At 40.0% G+C, this 16,707-nt stretch overlaps 2 pseudogenes; both read left to right on the plus strand.

Moving 5' to 3' along the window:
- The first annotated feature begins 7,936 nt into the window (after nucleotides 1-7,936).
- Nucleotides 7,937-8,593, plus strand: LOC102850743 (annotated as a pseudogene).
- A 1,857-nt stretch (nucleotides 8,594-10,450) lies between these two features.
- Nucleotides 10,451-11,467, plus strand: LOC102866355 (annotated as a pseudogene).
- Nucleotides 11,468-16,707: the final 5,240 nt, after the last annotated feature.

The following is a 16,707-nucleotide window of genomic DNA, read 5'->3' on the forward strand; positions in this document are numbered from 1 at the left end:
TCATTATGGTTTTGATTTACATCTCTCTTATTGCCAGTCATTTTGAGCACTTCTTCATGTGTCAGTTGGTCATTTGAATATCTTCCTCTGTGAAAATTCCTTCCAAGTCTTTTGCCCATTTTTAGATTATCTGTTTTTTTCTTGTGGAGGCCCAGGTGTACTCTGTAAATTTTCATTATGAGAAGCTTGTCTGAGATGGTACTGCCAAATGGTTTTTTCCCCATTTAGTATGTTTTCTTTTCACCCTGTTGGAACAAGTCTTTGACACACACAGGGCAAATGTAAATTTTTTTAAAAAATCTTTTCCGGAACCAATTGGAAGCCATGTTGGAGGGCATGATTCTGACCAATCATATTGGTTTCCAAATGGGTAGGGAAGACAATATTGTCCTAACTACCCAAAGTATGCTTTCTCTTAACCTTTCTCTTAACCCCTTATGTTCACTATGATATCTACAGGTGTACCTAGTGATCTCTAGTTTAGAAATTTCTATTTGTAAAACTCAGAGAATAAATCTTCAGTTTCTGCTGCTTCCAAAAGTGCCTGCCACCTTCAATTCCTGAGACATAGGAACTCCACTGTGTATTGTAAACAATGGAATTCCAGAACACTTAATTTCTCCTCCTGAAAAATCTGTACATGAAGCAAAAAGGAGTCATTCAAACAGAACAAGAAAGCATATGCATCAGGGTTGTATCTTTCCATAATAACTATTCAATCTTTATGTTGCTGTGTGCTATCAAGTTGGAATCAACCTATAGCTAACTCGTCAGTAGATTTTCAGAGGAAGTAAATTGTGCAGGAGGAGATTGCTCATTCTTATCCCATGGAGAAGCTTAGTGAATTCAAACCATGTGCCATTGGGATTGAAGCACAGCTTCTTATCAATCTGAGAAGCTGACTATATTAAGAAGAAGGTGGCAACAGGATTGGAAGGAAACTTAACTAGTTTCAATATATAAATTGTACAACCTTGCCTACTGACATTGAAGAGAGCTTGAAACATTTATTGAAAATAATCAAAGATACAGCCTTCAGTATAGATTACATCTCAGAATAAAAAATAGAAATCCACAAAACTGGTCAAATAGGCAACATTGTGGTAAATGCAGAAAGATTAAAGTTGTCAAGGGTTATATTTTACTCATGCAACAGCAGTCAAGAAATCAAACGATATATTGAGTTTAAAAAATGTGCTGTGAAAGATATCTTGAAAGTACTGAAGAACAAAGATGCTAGTTTGAATTTTAAAGGTGTGTTTTGCCCAAGCCACGGTATTTTGAATTGTTTGGACAATGAATAAGGATTGTTGTTGTTCTGTGCCATCGAGTCACTTACAATTCATAGCAACCCTATATACAACAGTCCTGAAACCTGCTCTATCCTGTGCCAACTTTACTGTTTCTGACGCATTTACCTTAATTACCATAGTCACTGTATCAAACCATCTCAACAATGGTCTCCCTCTCTTTCTCTGTCCTTCCACTCTTCCAAGCACAATGTCCCTCTCCAAGGACCAGTTCTTCCTTGTAAAATTCCCAAAGTATGTCAGATGAATCTTCAGAATTCTTGCCTCCAAGGAGCAGCCTGGCTTCACCCTCTTCAGTATGAACCTGTTTGTTCTCCTAGCAGTCCATGGTATATTCAACACTCTTCTCCAGCATTGCAGCTCAAAGGCATCAATTTTCTTTCTATTATCCCTCATCATAGTCCAGCTCTCTGATGCATAGCAATTGAGAAGACTATGGCCCAGATCAGCCACACCTGAGTCTCCAGACTGATGCCATTGCTCTTCAGTGCTTTAGAGAGGTTTCTGACAACTGACTTTCCCAATGCAGTTAGTCTCTTGATTTCCTGGCCGCTGATACTTGGGTATGTTGATTGTGGAGCCAAGCAAACTAAACTTGTTAACAATCTCAATCTCTTCACCATCCATCATGATGCTGCCAATTGATCCAGTTGTTAGAATCTTTATTTTCTTGATGTTGAGATTCAATCCATACTGAAAGCTGTAGTCCTTGACCTTCTGCAGCAAGTGCTTCAGGTCTTCCTCAGTTTCAGCAAGCAGGGTTGTATCATCTACATAATGCAGGTTGCTGATGAACCTTGCTCCAATCCTGATGCCACATTCCTCTTCACACAGCCCAGTCTCCTGGATAAATTCTTCTATGTCAGCCAATTCCTTCTGGTACAGTGACTCTGTATACATCTTTCATCTTCTTCTAATGCTTCTTGAACCATTTAATATTCTGCCCAAAACATCCTTAAGTATTGCAACTTGAGGCTTGAATTTGTTTTTCAGTTCCTTCAGCTTAAGAAAGGCTGTGCGAGTTCAGCCCCTTTGATTTTCTGACTTCAGCTCTTTGCACATTTCATTATAATTTTTCTGTATCTTCCTGAGCTACCCTTTGAAATCTTTTGTTCAGCTCTTTATTTTCTTGATTTCTTCCCTTTGTTTTGGCTTCTTGGCACTCTTGTGCAATATTCAGAGTCTCATTTCTGACATCTATCTTGGTCTTTTCTTCTTCATCTGCTTTTGTAATGACCTTTTGCACTCTTCAACTCTTCATGAATGGTACTCTTGATATCCTCCCAAAGCTAATTGCATCTTCTCTCATTAGTGTTCAAGGCCTCAAACCTGTTCCAGAGATGGTTTTGAAATTTGAGTGGGATAGTCTTAATGTCAAATTTTAGTACCTGTGGATTTGATTTCATTTTCCTCAGCTTCATCTTGAACTTGAATTTGAGTAGTTGGTGGTCTGTTCCACAATCAGCATCTGGCCTAGTTTTCACAGCTGATATTGAGCTTCTCCAGAGATTCTTTCTTTCCACAGATGTAATCATTTTTATTCTTGTGCATACTAGCAGGTGAAATCTATGTGTCTAGCCTGTGTTTGTGTTTCTTATAAAAGGTATTTGCAATGAGTAAATCATTGAATGTAAAGAATTCTATCATTCTGTCTCCAGCTTCACTTCTGTCACCAAGTCCATGTTTTCCAATAACTGATCCTTCCCTGCTCACAATTTTTTGCATTCCAGTCACCCATTATTATTAATACATCTTGATTGCCTGTTCAATTAATTTCTGACTGCAAAAGTTGATAAAAATCTTCTATTTCCTCCTCTTTGGCTCTAGTTGTCTATGCATATATTTTAATGGTAGTGGTATATAAGGATTACAGAAGAAAATTCTATGCCTTTGAGTTGAGCTGTTGGAAAAGAGTGTTGAATATCTCATGGACTGCCAAAAAAACAAACAAATGTCTTGAAAAAGCTGCTCTCATACACTTGAGCATGTTGCTAGGAGTGGCCTTTGAAAAGGACAGTAAGACATATTCTCATATACTTTGGCCATGTTATCAGGAGGGGCTGTTGTTGTTAAGTGCTTTTGAGTCACTACCACTCATAGCGACCCGATGAAAGAATGCTCTGAAGCTTGTCCTGTCCTGTATTATCTTCATCATCTCTGCCACACTAAAGCTTATTGTGATAGTCACTGCGTCAAACATCTCATTGAAAGTCTTCCTCTCCTTCACTGATTCTCCACTTTTCCAAGCATGACGTCCTTTTCTAAGGATGGTTCTTCCTAATTATAGGCCCAAAGTATGTGAGGTGAGGTTTCACCATCCTTCCCTCTGTGGATCACTTTGTCTGCACTGTCTCCAAAACATACTTGTTTGTCTTCTTAGCAATCTATGTGATACTTAGTTCTTTTCTCCAGCACCATAACTCAGAGTCAGTGATTCTTCTTCTGTCATCTCTATTCACTGTCTGATTCCAAGATACAGAGCAAGTAATTGAATCAGGACACTTTAGTCTTTAAACTGACATCATCGCTCTTCAGACTTTGGAAATATCCCTGACTGCAGACCTCCCTAATGCAACAGGTCTTTTGATTTTCTGACTGCTAGTACCAAGGTTGTTGACTATGGACCCAAGTAGTATGAAACATTGACAATTTTTATCTTTCTCCATCTATCATGATGATGCCTGTTGGCCCAGAGGTGAGGATTTTTTTTTTTTTTATGTTCAGAAAAGGAGAGGATCAGTGAAGGAAAGGAAGACCCTCTACTGAGATAGATTGACACAATGGCTGTAACAATAGTCTTACACAGGAGTGGTTTTGAGGATGGCATAGAATCAGGGCAAGGTTTTGACCTGCTGGACATATGAATCAGAGTCAGCTCAGGGTCACCTAACACCAACAACATAACAGTTTTCTTCTTTCTCTTTCCTTGTTGTGTTGGTATAGATTGTCGAGTCACAGGCAACCCTATGTACAACAGCTCTGAAGCCAGTCTCACTGACTCTTATATTGCCCTAGTTACTTTATCAATCCATCTCATGTGGGTCTTCCTCTCCTATGCTGTCCTTCTGTCCTTCCAAGCATGATGTCTTTCTCTAAGGACTGGTCCCTCCTGGCCATGTGCCCAAAGTATATAAGAGGGAGCTTCAAAATCCTAGCTTCCAAGGAGAAACTTGGTTTCACCCTCTACATGACAGGCCTATTTGTTCTCTTGGCTGCCCGTGGTATATTTAAGACTCTTCTCCTTAAAATTTAATTTTCTATTTTGCTTGTCTAGTAATCCTATACTCTTCTGCTCGGTGTTGTTATTAGGCATCATCAAGTTGACTACAATTTATACTGACCTTATGAAAAACAGATCTGAACCTCGCCTTGTCTTGAGCCATCCTCTCAATCTCAGATATGCTGCAGACCATTGTTACAGGCACTGTGTCAATCCATCATTTGGAGGGTCTTTCTCTATTCTCTGACTCTCAACATTTCCCGGAATGATGTCCTTTTCAAGGACTGGCCCCTTCTGACAACATTTCTAAAGTATGTGGGAAGAAAAAACAGTGCTGCTGCTGCTGCTGCTGCTGCTTCATAGCTCCTAAAATGTTTACTACTGTTGCCTCCTCTCTCAGTCTTTTTTTCCTTGTGGAAAAGCTATAGTTGAAAAAATACTTCTCTTGTAAATTTAATGAGTGTTTAAAAAAGAATGAGGGTTAATGAATATGTTCAGCTCATCAATCTTAACTAGAACCTTCTTAGTATTATCTTTTAACATACATATTTAAATTTTTTAATCAACCTCCAGTATTAATGAGTATCAAAAACCCATCCTTACCCAAATCTACATGTTCACACAAAGAAAAAGGCAATACTATTTTAGCACACTTTCAAATCCTTTCTCCACTTTCTTTTCTTTTGTCTCTGAGTTGTCTCTAACCTTAACCCTCAAATCAAATCTCATTGTTACTATATATTAATCCTGCTTAACAACAACTATAGTTCCTTTAGGGAGCTCTGGTGGCTCAGTGGCAAAGGTTTGTGCTGCTAATCCAAAGGTATATGGTTCAAATCCACCAGCTGCTCTGAAGAAGGAAGATGTACAATCATCTTCCGTGGATTTATAGCCTCTGAAAACCTGCTAGAAGTTCATCTCAAAGTCAATTTTGATTCAACACTACATAACAACAAATAACAATCATGACTTTGGCCTAGTCCATAAGGAGTTAAACTGCTAAGCCAAAAAGCCATACCTCTCTGGTGATACTAATCCACCAATAACTTCACAAAACAATGAGGACAGTCTCTTTCCCTGTCATTTACAGCCTCAGAAAGCCTGTTGGAGCCTCAACCAGAAAATAGTCCTTCTGCTAATCATTTCCCCTAATTCAGTCAACAAATATGTGAATATGTTCTCTACCTTGCAATTGTGTTAGGACAAGTTACCTGCACCTAAAACAGTGGCAAGATAAGAAACAAGGTATGAATGTACAAGAAAACATTGTTGTTTTGGCTTAGTTAGCTCTATTTTCTTTATAAAGTAAAGCAAAGTAAGATGATAGGATTGAAGAATGACAGTATTGTGGATATTGTGGCCAAAGAAGCCATTTATAAAGAAGTTACATCTGTACAGAGACATGTGTAACAAAGCAGACAATTCACACTTGATATTGTCTATTGGTAATCAGTGTTTGGTGGAGCTCCCCGATTAAAACAAGCTTGGAAGCAGGAGTGGCATTCACCTCTGAAATGGCTTGCCTCCAGAAACTCTATGAACATGGAGAAATGACCAAAGTTATACAAGTGTTCAGGTCTTTCATTCATAGGGTCACTATGAATCATCTACAACTCGATGGCACTTATCAAGAACAACAGCAACATTGGTAATCAACTTTTATGCTCATTTATTTCTATATTTTCTGCTACATTTATAATAAAGAAATATAACCAGAAGCCATAATTTCTCAGTGTCCCTTGCAAGTAGGATTTTAGATAGTTTAGGTTCAACTAATACAATGAGTCCATGTGAGAATTGGAATACACAGAAGAAAGTGGATCATTAAGTCAGAATTCACTGGTTATGGCAAAATTCAATCTGTTACTCAAGGGGTCACGATGAATCAAAGTCAGCTCAGCATCATATAACCACAACTCTATACTCCCTCTCCCAAAGAAGTAGATTGTTGGAGTAATGGGATGGCCTATTTAAAAACTCAAGGTGCAGAGCAACAACATCTTGCAAGGGGGTAAGGGCAGGGATACACTTCCTGGACTAGGCTAGTATCTAGGAACCTTCTACTTATAAATAAATTCCTATCACAAGACTAAATTTAGTCCTGTATCTACCTCTTATTCCAGCAAAATTCCCTAAAAATATTACAAGAAAAAAACTCTCTTGTTCTATAATCCTATCTTTTGTGACCATTATGACCGCAATGACTGTATTCTAAATAAATCAAAGACAGAAGTAGAAGTATCTTCTTTCATTAACACAATTTCTAAAATATTCACAAATGTATGTTCCCCTTTTTAGCACTTTAGAATCAGCCGAAGAGAACTATTATTCCCAAGATAAAAATAAGTTCTCCAAGAATTTTATTGAATGAGAAGTTGGAAATGGCCACATATTCATTTTAAGGCTCTTTTATATCATCAAACTAAACAGAAAAGAAACAAATTGCTTTACTCCTTAGAATGATTGTTCCTAATTATCAAATGAAATCAGGAGTGCTTCTTAAGAGGCAGAAAGATGGGCATATGGAACCCAAGGGATCTCTGGGGCTCCCCTACTACATCTATGTTCTATAATAAAAATCTTAAAGATGAAGAAATAGTACCTTTAAGAGCTCACACACTTCAGAAATCAAATATAATCCAAAAGGAAAGAAATACTGGATTTATAAGATCCTGGTAAAAAAATAACACAATAAGATGCTAACTAATTCCATGGCCTCATGACCAGTTGGAGAAAAAAATTGACTGCAGTAAATAGACACATTATCGTCCATGTTTTGAAGTGTTCATATACAGTAAAACCTGTAAAGATCTGAAGTTATGAAAGGCAGACACTTATCAGAGAAGAAAACCTCAAACCTTTTCCACTGAAAGGAATGAGTATTGTTTGATGACTGTCAAGCTCAGCCGAGGGAGTGGTGTTGTGTGCCGCCAAGTCAGAACTGACCCATCGCTGACCGTGCTCCGGGTTTTCAGAAGCAGTTAATCACATAGGAGATTGTCCTTCCTTCTCCCACGGAGGAGATAGAGGATTCAAACCACGTATCTTTGAGTTTACAGCACAGCTTCTTACTGCTAGGCCAGGGCTGAAGCTCAACATCAAGGAGACAGAGATCCTGGGAGGGCAACGGCTGCCCCATGAGGGGAAGGCGACTTGGCAGTGGTCCTTCTGGCAGGTGAAGGGCGCCGTGGACAAGGAAGGGTGGAAACTGACATCATCTCCACTGTGGCATTCAACACCTCCGGGGCCCTGCTTTTCACGGAGACAAGGGCGGCAGCGTGGGCATCTCCTGGCGCCAGATCAAGAGCCGCCGTCATCCTCGCAGGGAGTCCAGCATCTACAGCACTTTCCAGAGTCACAAGCCAGAATTTGACTATTTTGAAAAGTCTAGAAATCGAGATCGGCGATGGCGACCGGCAGCCCCAGCATCGTGATCGGCGACGACGAGGTGGGCTATGACCTGGGTCTGTTTTGTATACCTAATCATTATGTGGAGGATTTGGAAAGCGTATTTATTCCTCATGGACTCATTATGGACAGGACTGAACGGCTGGCTCGGGACGTGATGAAGGAGATGGGAGGCCACCACATTGTAGCCCTGTGTGTGCTCAAGGGCGGCTATAAATTCTTTGCAGACCTGCTGGATTACATCAAAGCACTGAACAGAAATAGCGATAAATCCATTCTCATGAAGGTAGATTTTATCAGACTGAAGAGCTACTGTAATGACGAGTCCACGGGGGACATCAAAGTAATTGGCGGAGATGATCTCTCAAATTTAACTGGAAAGAACGTCCTGATTGTTGAGGATATCATTGACACTGGCAAGACCATACAGACCCTTCTTTCCTTGGTCAAGCAGTATAATCCAAAAATGGTCAAGGTTGCCAGCTTGCTGGTGAAAAGAACTCCTCGAAGTGTTGGCTACAGACCAGACTTTGTTGGCTTTGAGATTCCAGACAAGTTCGTAGTAGGATATGCCCTTGACTATAATGAATACTTCAGGGATTTGAATCACATCTGTGTCATCAGTGAAACTGGAAAAGCCAAATACAAAGCCTGAGCAGAGGGTTCAAGTTGAAGGCTAGAGTTTGGCAACATCTGGTGTCCCTTTGTGACATCCACAGTAAAATGATCAAACATTCTAGTTCTGTGACCATCTGTTCTGTAGAGCTTTTTGCCTGTGCCGTCTAGGAATTGAATATGTTGTATGTATTAGAAATGCCAATTACGGCTGTCCTGAACTCTATTCACACTAGGAACCTACTGACCATGGTGAGCTGAATGGTGGTGAGAAAAAAAACCAGCTAGACCGCACCACCCACGAGTAAAAAAATCATGGACTCATATCTGAAAGAAACATTTGAAGAGAAGATACATTAGTTTTTCTTAATTGTTATTTTAGTTTTTATATATTCCCGAAAGAATGGGAATGATTGACTCTTGTTTGTTAGACAACCACGCGTTCAGGGAGAACCAGTTTCCTTTTGCATCAGTAATACTCAGTATCTAAGAGGTTTTTATTGGATCCTGGATCATGTCCTAGAATTTGGTAGTGTTAATGAACTTTCCCACTTGTTTGGATCTTTTCTGGGGAAGCTTTGTCAATAGTTTTAAATGTGTTGTTGCTATTGTTATGTGCCGTTGAGTTGCTTGCGACTCATAGCGACCCTATGTACAGCAGCCCTAAACTCCGCTCTGTCCTGTGCCAATCGCACTGTTTCCGACACTCCCATCCCAATTATCCCAGTCACTGAATCAATCCACCTCAAAGAGGGCCTTTCTCTCCTGTGCCGTCCCTCCACCCTCCCAAGCATGATGTCCCTCTCTAAGGACCAGTCTCTCCTCACAACATGTCCAAAGTATGTTAGCCGGAGCCTCAGAATCCTTGCCTCCAAGGAGCCACCCGGTTTAACCCTTTCCAGGACAAAACTGTTTTCCTAGCAGTCCATGGTATTCTCAATACTCTTCTCCAGCCCCACAGCTCAAAGGCATCAATTCTCCTTCTATCCTCCTTGGTTATTGTCCAACTCTCTGATGCATAACAAGTGATTGTGAAGACCATGGCCTGTATAGACGCACCTTAGTCTCCAGAGAGACACCATTGCTCTTCAGTACTTTGGAGAGGTCCCTAAAAGCAGACTTTCCCATGGCAATGCGCCTTTTAATTTCCTGGCTGCTGGTGCCAAGACTGTTGACTATGGAACCAAGCAAACTAAAGCTGTGTACAATCTCAATCTCTTCACCATCCATCCTGATGCTGCCAATTGGTCCGGTGGTGAGAATCTTTGTCTTCTTGACATTGAGCCTCAATCCATATTGGAGGCTGCAGTCCTTGACCCTCTGCAGCAGGCGCTTCAGGTCCTCTTCAGTTTCAACAAGCAGGGTTGTGTCATCCGCATAACGCAGATTGTTGATAAATCGTTCACCAATCTTGACCCCACATTTCTCCTCATAGAGCCCAGCCTCCCGGATAATCTGTTCTGCATATAGGTTGAAAAGGTATGGAGATAGGATGCATCCCTGGCATACGCCCTTCCCAATTTTGAACCATGAAGTGTTCCCTTGCTCTGTTCTGATGACTGCCTCCTGGTCCAAGTATAAGTTTCACATTAGAACGATCAAGTGTTCTGGGATTCCCATTCTTCTCAGAGTCAGCCATAGTTTGTTATGATCTACACAGTCAAATGCCTTTGCATAGTCAATGAAACACAGATAGACATTCCTCTGGTATTCCCTGCTTTCAGCCAAGATCCATCTAACATCAGCTACAATATCTCTAGTACCATGACCCCTTCTAAACCCAGCCTGGACTTCTGGCAGTTCTCTGTTGAAGTTTTAAATGTAAATATTTAAAAAAAAAAAGAGTCTAGAAATTGAGGGGGGGAATTAACAAAATCAGATGGTTACTCCTACATGAATGCTGCTCACTGTACTCTCCACAAATGATAAAACAATTAAAGGATGGAAAATAAATGAACAACGTTAGAGCAGAATGTTCTCACTTGAATGAGGAAGAGGGACGACTCCGAGAGCCCCACCTTGAGAGCCCATGGATCTTATGGTAGAAGCGAGCAAATGCCCGCATTTATCATACAAACTCCACTTCCGTAAACAGTGATCATGAAACGTATCTTTCTGCATATGACCTGAGAATTAATCTCTGGCTTTTAGAAATCACAGGTAGACGTTCTGGCACCGTGGACATCAAGCCGGCTAGCATGGAGGAGTTGACAGAGGGGATCCTGGACGCCTAGTCCCAGCATATTCAGTGCAACGTCTTCGTCTACAGCAGCAGAGGCACTGTCCTCCCCAGTGACAGGCGTGCCTCTACCCCATGGGGCAGGCACAACAATATTTTTGAGGAGTCTGAAGATCCCAGCAGCCGGTCCTTCTTCTCTGAAATCGTGTCCTCCATCTCGGACGTGAACTGCAGCCACAGTGGCCACTACATGATGACCCAGAGGGACTACTTGTCCTGAAGGTGGGGGACCCCAGCATGGAGACGAGGCCTGTGGAGACACACCAGGTTCACAACTATCTTCGTAGGAGTGCCATCATGACCCAAGGTCTACAGCAAACTTCTTCAGGCTGTTCCACAGGACCATGGGAAGGGACCTCACACGGGGAGGCCTCCCAGGAAAGCAGCAAGCCCCGCGCTGTCCCCGTGCTGTCCTTAGGCCCCACAGAGTGTGCACAGGCGCCACACAGAAGGACGAGATACACGTGCATGGACAGCCTGGATTTCACCAGGAAGGCTCTGCGCTGTTCAGATTGGAGTAGCAATCACCTGGTTCCCGGAGTAAAAGTGGGAGGAATGCAACAATGGAGAAACAGGCAGACCTTGAATGTATTCTTTCAGTGCTGCCCACCTAGCATGCTTAGATGTGTGGATGATCAGGGAAAGATTGTTGGCTTGAGGAGCAGGGAGTCGTGATGACCCTTGATTTATTGTTGACTTGACTTGGTCCATGTAAGGGCTAAGGTTGAATGAGGAGACAAGTCTGGAATGCATGAAGAGATGTGAGTTCCTGTGCCTGTAGCTGATATTCATTTGAACCTAGCTACAGATGGCTAAGGATGAAGAGAAGATGATCCATGCTGTGAGCTAGGGTAAAGATTGTTACAACCTGATGTGTTCAGTCCTGCTCTGTACTGAACTCTGCTTCTGGATGCAGATGCTCAAAGTTTCCAAGTTGTGCAGCAGATCCTTCAGAAAAAGGGTCATGCTTATTCTCTCAGAGCACTGGTTTGATAGGGATAAGAAATCAGAAATTAGCTTTCTAAAAGGGGGATATTAGGGCATGAGGCATGAAGCATTTTCATTTAAATCTTTATTTCTTTTATATCCTGATTATGTTCTAGCAGAGAGTTATTCAGTTTCCACATGTCTGGTTTTGTAAGTTTTACCCTCCTGTGGTTAATTTCTAGTTTTATGGCATTGTGGTCAGAGAAGAAACTTTGCATTATTTCAATGCTTTTGAATTTGTTAAGGCTTGATTTGTGTCCTGATATGTGATGAGTTCTGGAGAATGTACCATGTGCACTTGAGAAGAAAGTGAATTGAGATTTAGTTGGATGCAGTACCCTGAATACATAAACAAGATCTAGATGGCTGATTATATAGTTTAGCTCTTCTGGATCTTTGTTGAGTTTCTTTTGCATTGACTTATCCTTTGGTCATAGTGGTGTGTTGAAATCTCCCATTACTATTGTGGTGCTGTCAATTTATTTCCTTAACTCGATTAACTGTTGTGTTATGTGTTTTGCATGTCTATTATTTGGTGCATAAATCTTGACCAAGGTTCTATCTTTTTGGTGTATTGTGCCTTTAGTCAGTATGGTGGTTTTCATTCTGAAGTCTATTTTATCAGAGACTAGCATTGCCACTCTTGCTTTTTTGTGGTTGTCATTTGCTTGATATATTTTTACCACCCTTCAATTTTGAGTCTTTTTCTTCTTTTTTTAGATATGTCTCTTTTTGGCAACATATTGATGGGCTTTGGTTTTGGATTCATTCTGCTTCTCTTTTCTCTTGATTGGTGTCTTTAGTCCATTCACATTAAGTGTGATTACTGTCAGGCCAGGTTTTACTGGTGTCATTTTGTTGTGTTTCTTTTTCTGTTGTTTCTGGTTACTATGGTCCTTCCCTTTCCTTTGGTGTCTCCATGTGAAGGACTTCACTTAAAATTTCTTGTAGTTTTGGTCTTGTTTACAAAAATTCCTTCAGTTTCTTCTTTTCTGCAAAGGATCTAGTATCTCCTTCATAGTTGATGGATAGCTTTGATAGGTATAGAATCCTTGGCTGGCAATTGTTTTCTTTCAACTTTCTGTATACGCCATTCCCTCATTTTCTAGCTTGCATAGTTTCGACTGAGAAATTGGAATTTAATCTAATTGTTTCCCTTTTGTAGGTGACTCTTTGTTTTTCTCCTGCTGCTTTTAGAATTCTATCCTTATCTTTTAATTTGGAGGATTTGACTATATGTCTTGATGTTTTTCTTTTTGGGTGTAGTCTATTTGGTGTTCACTGCATTTCTTGAATGTGGATTGCCCCATTCTTCAAAATACCTGGGAAGTTTTCTTCTAGTACTTCTTCCACCATGTTGTTGTTGTTGTTAAGTACCGTCGAGTCGCAGGTGACTCATAGCGACCCTATGAAGGAGAGTCCTCGATGCTTGGGTGCCTTTCATCCTCTCTCCAGGTTCATAGGGTTTCCGGAGGCAAGCTATTATGGAAGTGGATGCCACTCCTCCTTCCACACTTGTTTTAATCAGCTCTGTCACTCCCATGTTCTGGAATTCCAATCATAAGTTTTTCTTTTTTATATCATCCCACATGGTTCTAATGTTTTCTTCATTTTCTTTACATCTTATCTCTAATTATTTTTTTCTGTCATGTTTTCGGTGAGGCTCTTGTCTTTCAGCTCACAGACTCTCTTCCATATCTTTGGCTTTAGTTTTTTGTGCTACCAGCATGTCAGATACTTCTACCAATTCAGTCTTAATATTCTGGATTGCATTTTCATGCTTTTCTATTATTTCCATTGCTATGTTGGCTGTACCTTTTCGGTCTTGTGATGCTTTTTTAAGTTCTCGAGACTCCTTATCTGTACTATCAATTCTTTATTCAATCTTTTGCTTTTCCCCCCCATAGCTGTTCAAGTTGTTCCTCATCAGTATATTTCTTCTGGATCATTGTCTCTGGGGTATTTGCCCTCATAATGTTTTCCAATGCTTCTTCCATCATTTTTATCTTCTCTGTAGCTATTCTAATAATGCTTCATCAACATATTTCTTCTGGTTCTCCCTATCTGGGGTATTTGTTGGTTCTAATTTTTTAGAAGAACAGTTATTTTATTTTTTTCATAAAGACTGAGGCAGACTGCTGCTTTCTTGACATTATGGGAGTCTTTTCTTAGTAAATGTTAGGTTGTTGTAACTATATAGTGACCCAGAGTATGACAATGTTTTGTGAAGCACCTATATATTTGTGCTTCTTTCTTGCCCCAAACCCCAGAGGCCTTAGGGACAGATGACAGTGTTTCTCCTTGTACCTGAATGGCAGAACAAAGAATTCTGTTGCATTCCAGAAACTGCAAATTAGCATAACTCCACCTGTACCAGTCTCTTCTGTTTAAGCTTCAGGTATCCCACGTGGTGTAGGTAGACAGCAGTGTTTCCTCCAAAGCATATTGATACTCCTAGAACTGGACAGTGGGGATGCAGGTGGGTGTTGAAACTGCAACTCTTCAACCTGGCAGGCAGTAGTTCTGTGCCAGCCAGGGTGTGAGTGCACCTGGGTTAGGCTGAAGCCTTTAGCAGATGCTGGGGAAGTGGTGGCTGAAAGATGCTCCTGGGCCCACCATGCCACATAGGTCTTGGCATCTTGCAGTAGCGTGATGTTAAGGTCCCCTGTTATTTGTTCTTGATTGTATACTACTTCCTAAAATAGTTCTGTGTCAATCAGGTCTTTTTAGTACAGTGGCTATGCATTCCCTCCATCTTTTTTAATATTTCCTGAATCATTCAAGATTCTACCCAAAGCATCCTTCAGTATTACTTCTTGAAGCTTGGCTATTTTTTTTTTAAAGAAGGGGTAAGTAATAAGTGTTAGTGAAGATGTGAGGATTTTGAAACTTTTGTACATTGCTGGTGGGAACATAAAATGTCTCAGGTCCTATGGAAAACAGTTGAAAAGCTCCTGAAGAGGCTAAACCTAGGGTTACCATTATTATTGATAGATGCCCTGGAGTTGGTTAAGACTCATAGGCATGCTCTGCACAACAGAACAAACTACTGCCTAGTCTTATTCCATGTTCACAATTATTGTTGTGCTTGAGCTCATTGCTACAACCACTGTGTCAGCTCATCTCCTTGAGGGTCTTCCTTTTTCATAATTAACTTTACCAAGGATGATGTCCTTCTGCAGGGACTGACCAATTCTCATAACGTATAGAAAATAGATAAGACAAAAATCTCATCATTCTCACTCCTAAGAAGCTTTCTGGCTGTACCTATACCAAGCCAGATATATTTGGGGTTTTTTTGAAGTTCGTGGTATGCATAATATTATCAGCCTACATTATAATTTGAAACTCTAATTTTCTTCTTTGGTGTTCCTTAAGCATGGTGCAGTTTTCTTAAGCATATGAAGCAATTAAAAATATCATACGTTGGGTCAAGCACACCTCAGTCCTCAAAGGAGATATCTTTTCTCATTAACAGTTTAAAGACCTGTGAGTAGCGAATTTATGCAATGAACTACAACATTGGTTTCTTCATTGACACTTCCATGAACATTAATTGAAGATACAAGTCAAATAAAATCTCTAACAACTCCACCATTTTCTCTCTTTATCATATTTCTTTTTATTTTGTTTTAGGGTTTATGTTCTCTAAAGTCATACCATTTCTAATAGTAAATCACTTATGGTAGCCATGCTCTCTGGTTTTTTTTTAAGATTCTAATAAATTTTATCTTTTTAAATTTTTTTAATTGTTATTTTTTTAATATTAGTTTGTTTAAAAAATTCAAATACATTCTTTTTTGAGAACAAATTCTTCCGAGTTCCCTCACCGCCCCCCATCTAATTATACAACTCCATGATTGATTCCCCCTTCCCCAGCACATCCTCATCTCTCTGCTTCCATCCTCCCTCTCCACACACACCCTTTGGATCCTTATACTCATTCTACAATAATGATTTTATATTTGTTTTTGTGGGACTGAGTTTGTTCACTCACATAATGTTCTCTGGTCCCTCCCAAGTCTTGATTGCATTGTTATTGTTGTTGTCATTGTTGTGTGCTATCAAGTCACCTGTGACTCATACTGACCCTATCTATGTACATTAGCTCTGATGCACAGCAACTAATTGAAAAGACTATGGCCTGGATTAGATGGGCCTTAGTCTCCAGTACTCCGGAGAGTTGCTCTTAAGTACTCTGGAGAGGTCCCTGATAGTAGACTTTCCCAATGTTATTTGTCTTTTGATTTATGAAGATTTTTTTTAATGGTAAGATGCAATTCATACTGGAGGCTATTGTCATCTAATTTTCTTCACTTTCAGCAAACATGATATATATTATCTGTTGACCTGTCTGCACCAAATCTTGATGCTACATCTTCAAATATCTCCGCTTCTTTAGTTGAGTAAACATGGAGAAAGAGTATAACCCAGACTCACACTTTTTCTGATTTTAAACCATGTGGTGTTCCCTTTTTCTGTTTGGATGACTGCTTGTTGGCTAATGCATGAATTCTCATTCTTCTCAATGTTATCCTTAATTTATTATAATAAATACAATAGAATGCTATTGCATAGTCAATGAAACAGAAGTAAACATCTTTCTGGTATTCTCTAATTTCAGCCAAATCCTCTTACATCAGTCATGATAATCCTTGTTCCACAGCCTCTTCTTAATCCAACTTGAATTTCTGGCAGTTCCCTGTCAGTGTTGAATTTTTGGCAATTCGAGTTGCTTTTGAATAATCTTCAACAAGATTTTACTTGCATGTGACATTAATGATATTGTCCGATATTTTTCTCTGAAGTTTTTCCCCCCACTCTTTTATATCACTTTTTTAACAACTGGAATAAATATGAGTCTCTTTCAGTAGATTGGTCAGGTAGCTGTCTTCACCATTTCTTGGCATAAACTATTGAGCACGTCT

This window comes from Elephantulus edwardii, unplaced genomic scaffold, assembly GCF_000299155.1.
Source record: "Elephantulus edwardii isolate Elephantulus edwardi_28Jun2011 unplaced genomic scaffold, EleEdw1.0 scaffold00099, whole genome shotgun sequence".
NCBI classification, from domain to species: Eukaryota; Metazoa; Chordata; class Mammalia; order Macroscelidea; family Macroscelididae; genus Elephantulus; species Elephantulus edwardii.